Source organism: Armigeres subalbatus, chromosome 3 (genome assembly GCF_024139115.2).
Source record: "Armigeres subalbatus isolate Guangzhou_Male chromosome 3, GZ_Asu_2, whole genome shotgun sequence".
Classification (NCBI taxonomy): Eukaryota; Metazoa; Arthropoda; class Insecta; order Diptera; family Culicidae; genus Armigeres; species Armigeres subalbatus.
In genome coordinates this window covers 244433821-244451524 of record NC_085141.1, presented here as the reverse complement: position 1 = coordinate 244451524, position 17704 = coordinate 244433821, and the positions used below count along the sequence as shown (strand labels likewise).

Sequence of the window (17704 nt, the reverse complement as noted above, 5' to 3'; positions counted from 1 at the left end):
CAAAATTCGGACTGAAGTTGCTTCATGAAGATGAATATTTTAGGCTCTGGATTAGACCATAGAGATTTTTGTGGAGGCCTCGTCGCTGGACATTAAAGATTGCTTCTTCTACCGCTGTGCTAAAAAATTCCACGGCGTCGTTGACATTAACAGTCGAGTCGAGAAAACTCCAGTCAATTTCGGAAAGCATTAACATAACGCAGCATAATCAGCTCGAAAAAATCCTGAGCAATGTACTCAGTCAACGGTTAATAGACAATCGGTGTAGCCAAATTGACCGTAACAACCAGAGCAGGATGATTAGTGAAAGGAGAAATAAAAACTCCAAGGTCCATCCCAATTGGGTTATACGCAAAGGTGACGTTGAACTACGTAGCTATGTGTAATGTACAGGTTTTCGACTCTTCCGTTCGATGAGACCAAAGCAAGCATTTTTCAAGCCCTGGGTGATTCTTTTTTTCGTTGTTTATCCTGTGCTCCTGAGATTGAGTGAGCATTACGAACCTTGATGATGTATATAATTTTTAAAATAACATTTGAAAAGGATGATAAAAATAAAATTTTCAAATAATCGAGGATGGATCACATATCCAAATTACCGATTGATAAAAACTTCGATTCGAAACATTGGTATATACTACTTTTGAACTTATTTTCCTACATAACACAAAAACACAATGCCAATCATCCGATTCCGATTGAACTTCTTTGTTCACATTAAATTGTTGTTAGTGAAGTTTACATAAAAATGAATCGATTCCAAAATTTGAAAAGTTATCACCGATAACAACTCGCCTACGTCTACTCACACCTGAGAATTTATCAAATGATAATGAATTATTGGCAGTGGCTGATTTTCTACTCGCCGCAGCCACATCCAGGCGCTATAGTATATGCACAAAATAGTCAGCAAGAGTTAACCGCCGGAAATTTGTATGGCGAAAGACATCTAACGCTGGTTTTCTCAAAATTAGGAACTTTTCATGAAAAACTATTTGGTACCGGTTATGAGGGATGGTGTCCGCTACTACGCCTACCAAATATTTTTTCGATTAAAGTGCTTAATTTTGAGAAATCGAACCTTAGATGCCTTTCGCCATACTGATTTCAGAAAGTTATATCATAGTGTGCCGCTGTAAGCACGCTCAAAGCAGTCGATTCATTCCAATAATTATTGTATGAGGCTTATAGTGTACCGCTGCAATAATAACCGACGCAAACTGGAGCAGATACTTAGATTAAGCACCCGACACTAAGTCTGTCTAAACACCCCGTGGCTCATTACAGAAAAGCCCATCGTGGAAGGCGTTTGATGGTCACCCTTTGGAAGAAGGCAGAGTAGACGCGTCAATAATTACCAGGGATTATAAGAATTATTATTCCTGCATGTGAGTTGCGTCGGACTTTACGTTTACTCCGGCAGAAACCTAGGAATTAGCATAAACGAGCTGAAGAAAGTTTCCCAGAACGCATCCACTGCAGCAGCGAAGAACGAGCCTCTCTTATGGTATCAGTAGACGTAAGCCGGAAGCTGCCGTCAAACGCCCCCAAGCTTTCGAGAGAAATATGCTGGCTTGAGGTCTCCAGTTAGCCTTACGAACAAAGGCGCAAAATATGGAGATGGCGAGATCGATTCTCGATCCAATCTAGGATGTTTTCGGGTGAGAAAGATTCTCGACACCCTTGGCATAGTGTATTCATTGTATTTGCCACACAAGATGCATACTGATGCAATGGTGGGTATAGAAAGATTTCAATTAATAACTAAAGATATTCTAATAGATTACTAAGTTAAAAAGTTCCAGTTGGAATGTAGTGCTATGGAAGAAGAAGCTTGCGCTGCACTTACAAGATTAACTAATTCACCGAAACCGATTGCTAAACTGTTAGCAAGTTTTCAATAGTAAATCAAGACAAAATTTTCAAAACGACTTTTCTGCTTTTGTAAACAAAGATTCAAACGACGATTAGACGAATCTGATAGCTCTCCCACGCAAACCAACACCACCAATAGGTAGGTGAAGATTTCCGCTACCTGTTGATGGTGTTGGTTTGCGTGGGAGAGCTATCGGATTCGTCTAATCGTCGTTTGAATCTTTGTTTACAAAAGCAGATAAGTCGTTTTGAAAATTTTGTCTTGAAATATTATCCTATATAAATATTGTAACACACTGGAATCGGTTTTTACGCGGAGGATATGGGCCGCGTGAATTAAAACAACGTAAAAAAACTGGTTAAATCACATAATAATCCGCGGAACTTCCAAAATTCGTGCGAAAAAATCGCATAAAAAGCGATTTGTTTAAAAAGAACCGTGTAAAAAACGACTTCAGTGTACATCGGGTATGAAGCGTTGACTCTTCCTTGATTGAATGGTCAAAGAAAATTAAAAATACATCGAGAAACGACTGAGATATTAACGATCAAAGTCTATCATATTTTCGTGACGTTTTTCGATTTTGTGCAATCGTAAAGTGTACCCCAATATTGAAAAGACAGACGTAGTTCTACGTCAAAAGCAAGTAAAAGGAGAAATGAAATTTAATTGAAAAAACCCGGATTAATCCACCTAGCAGTGATGGTGCCTTTCTCGTGCGAATAAAAAATAGTATTTTGGCCATAACTTCATTATTGTCGGCGTAACATCAATTTAGAACTTCCGAACCGAACTTTCTTCCGAAGTTTTATCTGTCAAACTAATTGATGCGTTGTTTAGCGCATCCTTAGGCGAATCCAGCGCACTACTTCCGCAGTTGGGAAAGTTGCCTGCGTCTGGGGAAAAATCCAACTTCGGTTCGTTGCGTTCTAACTTTGTTCCGGATAGACAATATTGTTTCCTGAAACGAGTTTGCCGGTTTCTAACCCTATTTCATGTACTTTCGATTCGAAAAACCAGATGGAGCGCTTAATCTTTTCTGCTACATTTTTGTATGCATACATCAAATAAATTTCATGGTTTTGCGATAAGGCAAAGCAATGCAGCATATTATCTTCTATGACAAAATGTTTTGGAAAATTACCACCATAGAGATGATGTAATCCCACAATGATAATTCCATCCGAGGCAAACAATCGACCCTGCTATTACATCATACTTTAGCGGGTGATAATTGATTATCCGACCCGTCGAGTGCATTATAGGTATGACTTTTCTTAAGTCACAATATTTTGGTTTGACATATGTTCAGTGACAGCCTGACAGCTTGGCTATCTTGAAAACCATCGATCGATCGCTGTATTGCTTTGTTAATCACTGGAAATAATTTTCTTGCCGATCAGTCGAGACACCTGGCGGCTCCATATCGGATGATTAGTGCGTCTGAGCGAGAAAGCCAGTCTAGCGCCGTCGACTTTGGGGCCCAAGCCACGAACAGGAGAGACAGTGACAGTGTGAACTCTGCTAGCAGGTTGGCTGGACTGCTAGACTACTGACACGGACGTCGAACGCAAGAGAAAATAACACCATACCATTCATCTGATTGCAAAAATTTCTTGCTCTGTCTCCTCTGTGCTCTTGCTCTGAGTCTCGTGAAGCGCAAGTTGTGTAGCTGGTCTCGGAAGAAAAATTGAATTTTCCGCTAGTTCGTGCAGTGCGATTTGCTGAACCGTGGTCGCGTTCGACGGTACAAGGTACGGAATAGTGGTGGCCACCGGAATCTGCAACAGATTTGGGTGCTTTTGGGGAAGTTGGGCTCTAGACGGAAAAGTCGAAGAACTCTCCCTGGTCGAAATCCATAATCTAAGTGGTGCTACTGCTGCTCCCTTGCCTGTGCGGGTGTGCAAGGAAAAGTTGTGTGTAGTTCCAAAATCGGGTTCAAGGGAGCAGTGATTTTTTTTTCTTCCATCGTAGGAGTACAAATCGGGTGCAGAATTTTCCTGCTGGGGTTTGGCTCAAATAGTTTCAAAATGGTTCGAATCTATCTAGATTTGACATTGTTTTTAGCCTTATGTGAGCAGTGAAAAGTGGAAAATAAGCCGAGAGGGTGTGTAATTTTTTCTTCTTGCTTCTATGTGTTCTCCTTTGGTGGTAATGCTCCTGTCAATATTGGATGTAGTTTTTTCTACTCTTCTCGGTTCGATGAAGACGAAAAAGCAGAGTGAAGTTATTTTCAATCACCTAGACAGAAAAGCATTTTGACCTCCAGCAAGTGACGGATCGTAAAAAGCATTAGTATTGTTATCAGTGGAAATATCAAGTGTAAAGATTGCAGTTGGTTGGAAGATCGAAGAAAGAGCTCAAAATGTGGAAGAAAATTGGGAAAATGGAAAATTCATAATATAGAGATATTGAAATATTAATACGAATACCTATGGATAAAGGTTTGCACCAACACATCGTTTGCTGGCAATGTATATCGACTAAGCTCGCTCAATATCAGCGCTACAAAGTTGCACGCACACAGCCGCCGCTCAGGAAGCAGAAGTTCTCCAATATCGAAGACATACAGAGCACACCGATAAGCGAAGAGAACACTGAAGGTTGGGTTGCCTGCGCTCGCTCGTCGTTTGTGGAACCCCATATGGAAAACACGGGTAGTCCACAATGTACTCTGGTGGTGAGAAAAGTGTGATATGTGTGATATTACATTCGACTGCAGCAGTTGCGTAGGCAGGATGCTCTCACAGGGAGGAGGAAATCAGAAAAGCTGGTTCTGGATCCTAAAGTACAAATAGGTCAATTATTGACACAGAAAGTGTCACGATTTGATTGAGTCAAGAGCAAATAATTTCGTTAATCATATCGTTTGCGTATTTGATGTTTTGCATTGTGTCTCAGAACAAACAACATGTACGGTAAGAAAGGCAGTTGTCTTCGGTGTGTGTGTGCCTGGAAGTATTTTTCGACATTAAGTTCCTTTATTATTTTGTCAAACTACAAAATCGACATTTACACTATTCATAGTAGGTTTGCCGTGCTTAATCGTATAACTTGAAAATATTGAAATTTGATGATAATCCTTCGATAAATTGAGCAAGTAAAAAGGATTGTTTTAAATAATGGATCCATGACATTTTGAAATTGTTAAGAAGCAAGCAATGTAATTTAGCAGAGTTCTCGTTCAACCTAATAGCCTATTCAGATTAGGCCATTTATGATAATAAATATCATAATTTTATGTCAATCCCTATACTTTCAATTTTATTTTTCTACTTTGACACGATATTCGTTATGATAAATGGCGTAATCTGAATTGGCTATGACAGTGATTTTTTTCTTTTTAAAATTTTTGAAGACAGATAACACACGGTGGGACATGGCTCACATTCTTTGAGTTGCAAAAGTTGGATATACAAAATATTGGTTATGTTAATAAGGTAATATGCCATCTATTTTGATCTAATCAAAATATACTTTTGGATAAGTTTTTAGAATTAGAAAGAAGCAAATAATCGAAAAATAATTAAGGAGAATTTTACAATCAAACATTTTAAAATTTTCAATGGATCACGATTTCTCCTTCTATTTACTTCCTCTACAATTATTTGTATTAACAGATATGTATTTCGTTTCCTACGTCCTAATTCTTCAGTGTTTTGCCTTTCTCGTACAACAAAGTTGTACCGAAAGGTTATCATTTTACTCCAAAAAAACGAACTTTTTATAAAAAGCTCGGAGATTCATGATGTTATATTCCAATCGACTCAACTTGACGGCCTAAGCAAATGTCTTTCTGTTCGTGTGTAGGTTAGCCAACTTCTCATATAGTAATCCTTATCCGATTTTCTGGCAACAAGTTGCATTCGACGGGAGATACATTCTAGTTGATCACTATTGGCGCTTTGATGTTGCATGAAGAAGAAGAAGCAGAAAGATGGTAATCGAAAAAATCTCCACGGAGAAGTTTTTAAAACTCTTCTAAAAAATTCTGAAAACAATTTAATTAAAAATGGTAAGCTGTACGGGGTTGGACTTTTTTTTTCAGAATCGGCGTCACGTGAGTGAAGCTTTTGCAAATTGCTGCTATTTCGTCATTTTTTTTGTCGTTTTGGCCTGGTTCTATCATTGTTCTGCTCATACGGATCACAGAATTCAGAATACATGTTAGGACTTGTGGTGTGGTCCTCGTATCCGTAGTAATTCCGGTGGGTCACTGGGTCAGATGCAGTAAATTTGACCACAACTTCCTTTTATGGCGATATAAGTCCCTATTCATTCTATTTTGGTAGATTTGTATATAAAGATGATATCGAAACCATAAATCAATCAAGTCGAGTCAAGTACGAGACACTGAAGACGGCCTTACTGTTGAGGTCGAAATACGTATCTGTCAAGATACAATTAAGTGGTGGAATTCAATGGGATTGTATAAACTCGTCTTATGACAAGCAAAAATCATGATAACACCGGTTTCAGAAATGGCCAACAACAGGTTTCTCCAAAGTGGCCCTTTTGGGATCGGCCCTTAAATGGCCTGTTCAATATTTTCGCTCCCTATTAACCATATGGGTATCAGCATTTTGCAAGACAAGTGGGACTATGTCATCCGGATATGATTCTAGGGATATTAGCACCTTGAAGGCAGTTCCGAAGCCTTGAGGGAACCTCCGAAGATATCAAAATCGGCCATTTTTGTAAATAACTCAAACTATGGCAATATGAACCGGGAATTTGTTAGAATCGGGAAAAACCGAAAAATAACCGAGAATTCAGGTAAAATTAAATTTTTAATAAAATTCCAAATGTTCAGCATGCCAATAAAAATGTATTTAAATATTTCCAAAATTAGAAGAATGGAGGGAAATCCCTGGGATTTTCTGATAGTTTTTGAAGATTCTAGATTGTTTGTAATAAGGGAGAATATATGGAAGTTCAATGATTGCTGAAAATTCTGTGGTTTTCGTCTGTAAGAATATGAGAAATCTATGTATGTTCGAGTATTCTGAAAACAGTTAGGATAGTTATAAAAACCCAGATTAATCCACCTAACGGTGATGGCGCCTTTCTCGCGCAAAAAAGTAATAAATGTAGCCTTTACGCTTACACCTCGATGATGTACAAGAAAGGCAAAACAGTTACACCGTCTAATGTTATGATAGAAAATTTACACTAGTAGACGACAGATGGCGCGGCCAAAAGTTTCTCGAATTTCCTATATTCGAATTTTGACTTTCGGACAATTTCATAGTACTATGAAACTGAACGAAGAGCATACTTACGCCTAAATGCGTGCAACACGAGCATCTTTATAGTGCGATGAAACTCTTAATGGGAAGTCACGGATAAAATATTCATAGATGCAAAGAATTTTTCATAACACATTAATTTTCTATGTGACTATGTCTCATCACTATTTTAATATTATCTATTTTTTGCAATTTGCAATTATTATGAAATTCAATAGTGATCAACAGCGTTTTAGTCTCTGTCGGATGCAACTTGTTGCAAGAAAATCGGTTAAGAGTTTCTATGTGAAAATTTGGCTAATGTTTTTTATGGCATTTTGTGCACACACACACGCACACACATACACACACACACACGCACACACGGACAGACAGACATTTGTTCAGCTCATCGAGATGAGTCGAATGGTATATAACACTATGGGTCTCCGGGACTTCTATCAAAAGTTCGGATTTGGAGTGAAATGATAGCCTTTCGGTACAACTTAGTTGTACGAGAAAGGCAAAAAATACTTTAAATCCTAATAAATCTCTTGACGGGCTTACGAAAAATTGGAAGTGATTTGTTGAACGATGTGATTGGAATCTGCGGTAGATTGGTAATTTTTGGCTCTGGGAAAAATATTGGTAAAGACTTATGAAAGTGTTTTCCAGAACACGTATCGTTTGCTGAAAATAAAAAGAATTTTGATTCAGCCAAACAAAACAAATGCTATATGGGACTTTTTTGCCTTTCTCGTATACTAAATAAATATACGTAAAGGCTATATGATCGCTCCAAAAACAAACTTTTTATAGAAGGCCCGGAGACTCATAGTGTTATATACGGTTTGACTCAGTTCAACGAATTGAGGTGATGTCTGTGTGTGTATGTCTGTGCGCACCCACCCAAAAAAATGTGGCAAATGTGACACAATAGGCTCTTATCCTTAACCAATTTGCTTGCAACAAATTGCATTCAACGCAGAATCCATTATTCCATTATTTTATATTGAAGATTAACCAAATCGGATTATGTGCTCAAAAGTTATGGCCAAAATACTATTTTTATAACACACGAGAAAGGCTCCATCACAGCTAGGTGGATTATTCTGAGTTTTTTATATATGTATTTTCTTCTATATATTCTAACCATATTTTGCAGTGATATGAATTCCAATGGTAAGTTAGAGAACACAGCTTTTCCCAAAGTAACTAAATTGCTTCACCCAAACGTAAGAAAATTACAGCTTCTACAGGTGTCCATTTTTGGCCAAACAAAATGTTGTATGCAGTTGTAAAAGCCCTCTGATGAAGAAAAACGTTTATTTGTTTGAGAAGCCTACAGTGACACTACATTCAAAAATAATTGCAAAATGAAATAAAATGTTCTTGCATGCTAAATAGCTGATTCTCACCAGCGCACTGAAAATGCACGGGACGATCACAACTACTGCCAATGTGTCTGGATGGTGAGAATGGGACATCGCTCTCACCGACAGTCTGGAGGTCGGATAGCAAAATAATTGTTCTTATATTTTAATAAGAAAATTATTTTGAACTTTTTAGTGGAATGTCTTCACTTGTCATAAGACGAGTTAATACAATCCCATTGAATTCCACCACTTAATTGTATCTTGACAGATACATATTTCGACCTCAACAGTAAGGCCGTCTTCAGTGTCTCGTACGAGACCTTACTGTTGAGGTCGAAATATGTATCTGTCAAGATACAATTAAGTGGTGGAATTCAATGGGATTGTATTAACTCGTCTTATGACAAGGTTATTTTTTTAGTTTTCTTTCCTATCAGTCTAGCCGCTCCTGGGTAGACGTTAGGCGAAATAGCATTTCAATTTCGAGTTGTGTTCTACTATATACTGAATTACCCGACGTTTCGGCAGGATGTACTCTACCTTTTCCAAAGAAATATTATTAGTCAAGCATTTTTCGTTTTGTAAAATATGTCTACAAAATGCGCGCCCGTGTGGCTCCGACGTGCACCATTTTGACAGATCAAATTTTGTCAAACAAAGGGTGTTCTAGTGGATAATTCGAAGAGTTTTGGCGGATCCACTTTTTTTTTACTGTATTATATCTATAATAGACTATTTTAACACTACCGCAACATTAGGACATACCACAACGATATGACGTTTTACCCTACTACTCGGTGAATTAAAATGGCTTTTGACGTAGAATACGTCTTACGGGAAGATATAGGGGAGTCATTCTGCAGAATCAAATTTGAGACCGTCACGAAAAGTGGTCAGGAAGTATGAGCTAATAACTCAGCCATCTTCCGAACCGATTTTGATGATTTTTGTATCAATCGATCGACAAACTCTTTATGATTTTGCACAACTATTAAAAACAATTGAATAAAGGTGCTGAACTATTGAAAAATTGAATTTCTTTAGGCACTGTTGAAAACTTGTTATACACAGTTAATTGCCTACATTTCGGCTATTCGGTCATCTGGCGTGTGAATTGATGAATGGTAAAAATCAAATTCGAAAAATGGTTTATGCAAAACCTATAATTACTATTCTGAGTCACTGCACTCTAATACGTAATTCTACGTTGATTTTGCGGTCGTGTCTCTGATACAACCTTCTACTTTTTTTTAAACCCTGCTGATAATCGGAAATGATAAGAACGGCAGCCGAGTAAAGCTTTTCATGCATTAGGACCTACATGGTGCTTTTGGCCTGACAGCATAATATTGATAGGGGAAGAGGCCCCAAAGAAGAGAAGAGGTCTCCAATAGCCTTGCGAGCAAAAGCGTAGGATTGTCAATCCAGAGATGACGAGTTCGTTTCTCGCCCAAGCAGCACGCGCAACATCTTTCAAATAGCTGTTTGTTCCTAATAAATTGCATTGAAGACACTGGCAATACATCGAGTCACATTAAAGCCACTTTCCAGTTTCAGAAACACACAATGTTTCATTTCCGTTTAAGTGGCGTTGCAATATGCCACGCATCTGACTTCTTGGGTGATTTGGAATTCAATGTGTTTCATATCAGAAACAAAACAGATAAGTTGCAGTATTAATAACTCTTCGGTTCATTGCTGTTACGACAATGTTTCTGATATGTTGCAAAACACTTTGAGCTCAGCTGAGCAGTATTTTATTTTTGACAGTCCCCTGCATGTTCCGTATAAGGTACAATGAAGTTACAAATGACTTTATTGTTTATGTAGTGCACTTGTAGCAAAATCCTCTAATAGAATTGATGGTGTGATGGTTATAGTAAAAGGTTACAAATCTCAAGGTCCATGCTTCGATTCCCGGTTGGATTATGTGTTTTTATTTTCATTGTAGCCGCAAGATGTTACAAATAGACTCCACCTCTTGCGCTTTTTGTGTCACAAAGGACCTTTAGTAAGTCACACCACAGTTGTTGTTACTAACTGAGAAACAAGTGGTGTTGCTTGGACGGTCCGGTCTAGGATGTTTTCAGGTCTTTCTCTGGTGGGCATAGAATGCTTTCACTTAATAACTGAGGAACTGCTAATAGACTACTAAGTTGTAAAGCAGGCCTAGTTCCAGTTGGAATGTATAGCCATTGAAAAAGAAGAAGAAGATAAACGAAAGCTGATGTGAACTCATTAGTTTTGACTAAATGACTAAACTAGGTGATAACTAAATGACTAAAAATAAAAATGACTAAAATGGTGAAATTGGCCTGAACATAGCAACGGCAAATGAACTCAAAATAAATTATTTTTTTCGCAGGTTTCTTTTATATCGAATTTAAAAAGGGAGGTTGGGGTTGTACATTTGAATTCATGACTATTTGACATTTGTAGGAGAACTTGAATAAATTCGTTTTTTCACATATTAAGATAAACAGATATGTAGAGTGAAATCAGCAGTGATTCAAATTGTTCGGGGATGTTATTTTGAATATGAATCTTAAACATTCATTTTCCCAGTAGCTGTTCTAGATTCATTTTTTATACCAGCCAACCTTTATGCGTCATTTCATCCACGGATCAATCCACTTTATAGATTTAATTGAAAATTTAATTTACAATGTTATGAAAACTCATATGTGAATATGTACGTTATGTGGAAGATATTGATTTGGAAAATGTATTGGAGGTAACCACTTTCCCTTCGATGGGACTCGAACCCATGATCCTACAGTACGCTAGACTGGTGCTTTAACCAACTAAGCTACGAAGGACCTCCGTCGGCCTTCGCAACCTGGAGGCTACTGAACGAGCTCGAGATTTCCAAATTGGACGCATAGTCAAATCACTCGCAATCCATTTCTCAAGCCAATACTTCCACATGTGTATAGTACACGTCCACATTAGAGGAGCGTGAGTATTTAGAATGTCTGGCGGCTATACACATTCTTCATCAGCAACTGTACTGATCAACTGAGGTTGTGTAAGCTATTTACCAGTCGGTCGTCAAACTCAGACCCGACCGCATTGCGTAGGCAAGAGCACGCAACTCAGGTTCAGTTCAATCAAAGTTAATTGCATATTTCCGGGGATTAAACCACCCGACTTGGACGACTCGTTCAGTAGCCTCTAGGTTGCGAAGGCCGACGGAGGTCCTTCGTAGCTAAGTTGGTTAAAGCACCAGTCTAGCGTACTGTAGGGTCATGGGTTCGAGTCCCATCGAAGGGAAAGTGGTTACCTCCAATACATTTTCCAAATCAATATCTTCCACATAACGTACATATTCACATATGAGTTTTCATAAAATTGTAAATTAACGTCCAAGTCGGGTGGTTTAATCCCCGGAAATAGGCAATTAACTTTGATTGAACTGAAAATTTAAATAAAACATGAATGGAACACTGCTGGGGAAACCAGCAAGTCTGTTCTATTTTCCTCCAGATTCAAACTAGAATAGTGGTCGAAAACTTGGAATGAAACTGAATCACTACTGATTGTGCTCTTAGCATGCAATTCTGCATTAAACAAACTAGTCGGGAATTGGTTCCTGGACATTTGAGTCTATCACAACATTATGAAATCTCATAATTAATTTCTTATCAATATCCAATAAATAATTCAATTATTGTCCAAAAGTTTGGGATTAGAGATTACTTTTCTACACACATTTCCAGTACTATTGGTTCTTGCACTCTAATACATAAATAATTTATGTTGTAGGAGAACTGTTGCGCTATCCATCTCACTGAACATATGGTCGGGGTTCAGCCAAACCGCACCAAGCGGCTTTTCGACTGACTTATGATATTTTGTTCGTACAAGGACAACGGAAATAGTTTCATATCAATTTAAGCATACATTTGCAGTAGGATATCCTCAGTTATGGGGTTGAGGGATATTCGATGCGATTTGCGATCAATTAAATCTGCTAAACGAAAGTTTGAGCAGAAAAATCGGTAATTTTTCGATGGCGCTTGGTGTGATTTGGCTGAACCCCGACCATATATTCATCTCATCACAAAACAAAGAAATAGTGGAAAGTGGGGCAAGATCGTCATATGGGGCAAGACAGCCAACGTTGATTATGACTTAAGTTAGCATTATATTTACGTTATCATCCCCTCGTTAACAATAATGTAAAAGGCTGTACAACTGAAAAAAGCACTTGGACAACTCCAACTCTTGACATATTGATTTTAAGATGGATCAGTTTAAATTCAAATTTTCTTATAATTTTAAGTAACATAATTAAAGGTTTGAAGCCAAAATTATTCATGTTTCAGCACAAATTTATATTTATCAAGGCTTTTATATAACTATAGCCTACATTAATAATTTAAGGAGATTCACAGTAATTATGATCGATAGGATATAAATCATTGGATATACGTCGACTTGGGGTGGTATTGGCAACTGGATTAGGAACAAGGTCATCTCCAGGATTAATAGTCGCCTAACTCCTTAAAAGCATTTAAAAAATTATCAAAATAGTTTCTGCCTGAATAAGAGATGATTTAAACAATAGATATGGTTTTAATCATAAAAATTAGATCTTGGCAAATTCTGATATTGTCATAGTGCTGAAGGTCAACAAATCAACATGGAATACGACATTTTCATGCGAAACATCATTTGAACATAACACCCAGAAGTGTAAGGAATAAATTCAACACACTTTTAATATGATTTTTGATCCTCGCTTGTCTTGCCCTCAAGGGGTGGCCATTTTGCACTAATGTGATAAATATAGGCATCATAAAAACAACTTTTTTGCAATTCCTGATCATAATATCTGGTTTACAGTTCGTCTTTGAGTGATAAAACGGCCTACTTTTCCATACCAACGAAATGGATGCTTTAATGAACATTATGCAACTCAAATGGGTTGCATAATATTCATTATAACACTCATTTGGGTGCTATAATGAAAAACCAACACCAGAACAGTCGTTACGTGACTACATTTTGCTAAATTAGCTTGGGTAAGTGCTCAATTAGTGTATTCTATGCGCCCCGTAATAAATTAGATAGTTTGGCGGTCATGACATCCAAAATTTCCAAAGCCAAGTACATCTATCGCTTCACGGCTCATTGAACTTTGCAATGTGGCACGGTAACATGGAATCTGATTCTTCTCCGCAGCAACATAATTTATTCTCAAGAATGATCATGTGGAGAAAATAAGACTACAATTTTGGAACAGACTTATCAAATTAAAGTCCATTTTTCGTCATTGCAAAAAATAGCGTGTGCAACTCGTAGCAAAACTCGATTTTTTCAGCACTCGTAGTATTTATCCACCTCGGCAAGCCTCGTTGGATAAACGTACAATTCGTGCTGAAAAAATCATCTTTTTGCAACTTATTGCACAAACTACTATTTTAAAACCAGTTTATAAGATATTGATATACGTCATTATTTAGTGTTTATTGATACTTATGTCAAAGGCAGGTGATCATAAAACTGTATCATGGACAAATCAGCAGAATTCGAAGGAGTTTGACTATTTTACAAAGATTACTGCTTAGGGTGGCCATCTTTGCCCACTCTCCCCTACAGCACCAATCTCGTCGCTTCCTTTTGCTTACATGCGTGCTCACTGCTGGAATAAATCACAAAAATCAAACAAATCAAATTGCTTTTCATAACTTTTGTTTTTGATGGGATGAACATGAGAGCTATGAGATGAAATGCCGAACCGTTCCCCTACTTCAAACAATTTTGTAACTTTCCATCTTTTGACGATTGGTAGTATTTTAAACATAAGCTTCCTGTTTACCAAGTTTATCTAGGTACATGCAAAAATGTGTCGATTATAAAAGGTTTGATCAACATAACACGGCAAAAAATCAGATAAAAAAATCAAGGCGACTCAGCTCTGTTAATTAAATTCCCGCAAAAAAATCATTTGGGATATTTTAGTTGAAGCTTCGCTATTGATGTGTTGCAGGGTTTTCCCATACAAAACAATGTTTTTATATCGAACGTGAACGAACAAGATACAATAACCCTATCGCAATCGATTTTCGCCAAATTTTCTTCGAGAAAGCATGTTTCCAAATCAGCGGCTTCTAAATTAGTGCGATTGCAAACCCGGTGGCTCAATTATGACAGAGAGATGCATTACTGAATTACACCCTACATGGCGCTATCGCGAATATTCATCGATCGATCCATTCATCCATCCATCCATCCACTCTGATTGATATGTCGTGTGCGCCTAACCAGTTCGGAACGGGTGCGATCGAACTGATGCTATTTTGGGGACTTCGAATCATTGATAGGCCATAAATCTCTGACTAATGGAAGCGTCTGCTTTGCGAATATCTAGGACAAACGTTTCACTGTGGTCTAGAATGTAATAATGACAGCAAGTTTGACGTTGACGTGTTAATACAATATTTCCAACTGAGTTTAATTCACCTGCCGCCAAAAGTGCTTTTCTCGTGAATTCAGCCGCGGGAGATGAAGCTCGCTATAGAATAGTATGAAAACAGTAACGACTAATCGGTCCTATTAGTATTGAAGAAAAAGGATTACCTTGGAGGAAAAATGGTCAAAAAACCTTTAAAACATGAAGGTGTACGTTATAATTGGAACATAGTAAATGAGAACGATTTTGTTAAACATATTTTCAAATAAAAATCCATGTTTGTCTATTTTTGCTAGTTTTTTCAAAATCTTATCCAGTGCGCATCTAACTGAATGAAAGGAAAATTAAGGCTGCCAATGAAAGCCGTAGAACAAACGTCTAGTGGCGTCCTCCGGTTCACATTTCGATAGATAAGGCAGAAGCGATCCTAATCACTCCTGGGACCTCGGGCGCGTTGTTTGTTTATCGATGGGAATTTTTTTGTATCAAATTGATAAACAATGAATATGTACAAGTTACTCATCAACAACAAGCTTTGGGTGTTGCTGTTGCTAAACACGGCTTACTACCGACTCCACACCTATTACGAACGGGATGCAAACCTATATTTGAGAAGCAAATGTGAATTCGTGCCGCGTGCCCTGACTGTATGTGTCAGGTGGCTCATTACAATTAGGCCGATGGGAAGCGGCTACTTACATAGATAACGCCATCGCCTCTCGCATGGGTTCATCGGGAATCGGAACTGCTTTTGATTTTACTATTTGGCGTTGTTGCAGTTTAAAACCACAGATTAATCCACCTATCGGTGATGATGCCTTTTGTTTTTGATTGTAATATAGATTTCCAAAAAATGGAATAATTCTTAGAAGAATTATTCCATTTTTTATTCTCTTAGAAGATTCTATAGAAGACTTCCAAAATTCAGAGGGCAGCTAAAATTTAGACATGTTAAAAATCGGGTAATCACTGCATTTTGTTCATACTTGTTTATGGAATGATGCTATGGCAATTACATTGCAAAATATTGAAAAAAAAAAAATCAAGTTAAATTGTGAAAGAAAATAATGAATAAGAAGCTTAAATGCATTTATTTTTGATAGATATGAAGCTAAAATTAATGAACATTTTTAATGACATATTGTTTCAAAATTTTGTCAAACCTGTTGTCAAGCATGTCGAGGAGTAGTTTCTCATAGCCTTGGGCAAAACCCGATTTAGAGCACAGCGTCCTATTGTTTTTTTTACGCAATTGGAACTAATTAATTTCTCAGTTATCCTGAACTTTCACAGCTTTTTAAATACCCCCTGCATTTTCTTTGATGTTTTTTGTGAAATTTTTCGTGGGGTTAACTCATTGTTTCATTGACTCTGAAGGTCATAAACGACTAAAACCAAACCGTGTAGAAAAAAACATGGGTGTAAACGTGAACTGAGGATCGTGGGTTCGAGTCCCATCGAAGGAAAGTGGTTACCTCCAATGCATTTTTCAAATCAAAATCTTCCACACAATGTAAATATTCACATCTGAGTTTTCAGAACATTCTAAATTAATGGTCCAATATTCGAAAAATAGGCTATTAGCTTTGTACTGAGGCTTCAGGCTAAGTATACATTCGGGTCAAAAAGCTCAATTGACATTAAGATTTCACGGCACGTCGTAAGGCCATATCGACGGTTTCGTGCAATACTGACACAAGTCAAATTTTTTCGTTTTAATACCATTCGAAAACAAAGAATTGGTGCGCAAATTGTTTTATTTCTCATTTTTATGATTTTTTTCAGCAGTGAGCACGCCAGTAAACACGACACAAATTGAGCCTAAATGGCCTGTTTTGCGAATGTTGTTGATATAGGAGCATGTTATTAATAAAGGACCAGGTACCCTATCAACCGTTATGCGTATTTCAAAATTTGACGACATTTTCAATGAATTTATCGATTTTTCAAGTTTTCTGAAACATTCATCGGAAACCCATAGTGTTGTATGCCAATCGACCCAGTTTCAAAATTTGACGACATTTTCAATAAATTTATCGATTTTTCAAGTTTTCTGAAACATTCATCGGAAGCCCATAGTGTTGTATGCCAATTGACTCAGTTTGACGAATGTCAAACGAATGTCTCGAAAAAAGTCGCACCCATTTTTCAGGCACTTACCCTCAACCGTTTTGTTCGCAGCAAATTGCATTCGACAGGGATCCTGTCCCATTGGATATTGGCCGGTGGGGTGAGAAGTTATGGCCAAAATGCGAAAGAAACGCGTACAATAGTCTCAGGTCTTAGGGTCCACAAACAGATAATAATCCCGGAAGTTGTATTTCCGGAATTGGTAGATGATTTTTTTTCAGAGTAAACATCTGGCTCGTTGTTGATAATTCTTTTCGAAAAGCACTCTAGTGTTTACCGACATAGGTCTCTGCCAACAGGCGGAGTATGATAAATAGGATTTGATAAAGTACTGTGTAAGCTGTGTTGAGGAGTGTTATAACTCCCAATATAGCATGTCTTTTTTTTCTTCTTCCTAAGCAATGGAGGGGGAATCTGCTCAACAGACATCCTGGGTTGTCCAGGAAGTGTGGGGTTAGGGATCACCTCGAACAGTAAACGAGGGAGGCAGGACTACATCCCCGACCCGCTAAACCGTTTCAATTGCCGCCAAGCCCATAGTCCCTTCGGTACAACCAGAAAGTAATGCTTCAAAGGGGGGCCAGTGCACAACGCACCCTCGAGGTTAGCTGCGTGTCCTTGCAGCACCGAACATCGTAACTCGCTTTTTTAGAAGAACACCATGGTATCGTGCCAG

At 37.8% G+C, this 17704-nt stretch overlaps 1 protein-coding gene across 2 annotated transcripts in view; it reads left to right on the top strand.

The window, feature by feature from the left end:
• Positions 1–3392: 3392 nt before the first annotated feature.
• Positions 3393–17704, top strand: part of LOC134222336 (guanine nucleotide-binding protein G(s) subunit alpha) — a 118790-nt gene continuing 104478 nt past the window's right edge. Inside the window, exon 1 of one of the 2 annotated variants that reach the window (XM_062701496.1) lies at positions 3393–3630. The gene's annotated coding sequence lies outside the window, so the exon portion shown is untranslated. Of the gene's footprint in view, positions 3631–3829; positions 3984–17704 lie in introns of those variants that run through there. The other variant, XM_062701497.1, reaches the window with a different exon arrangement.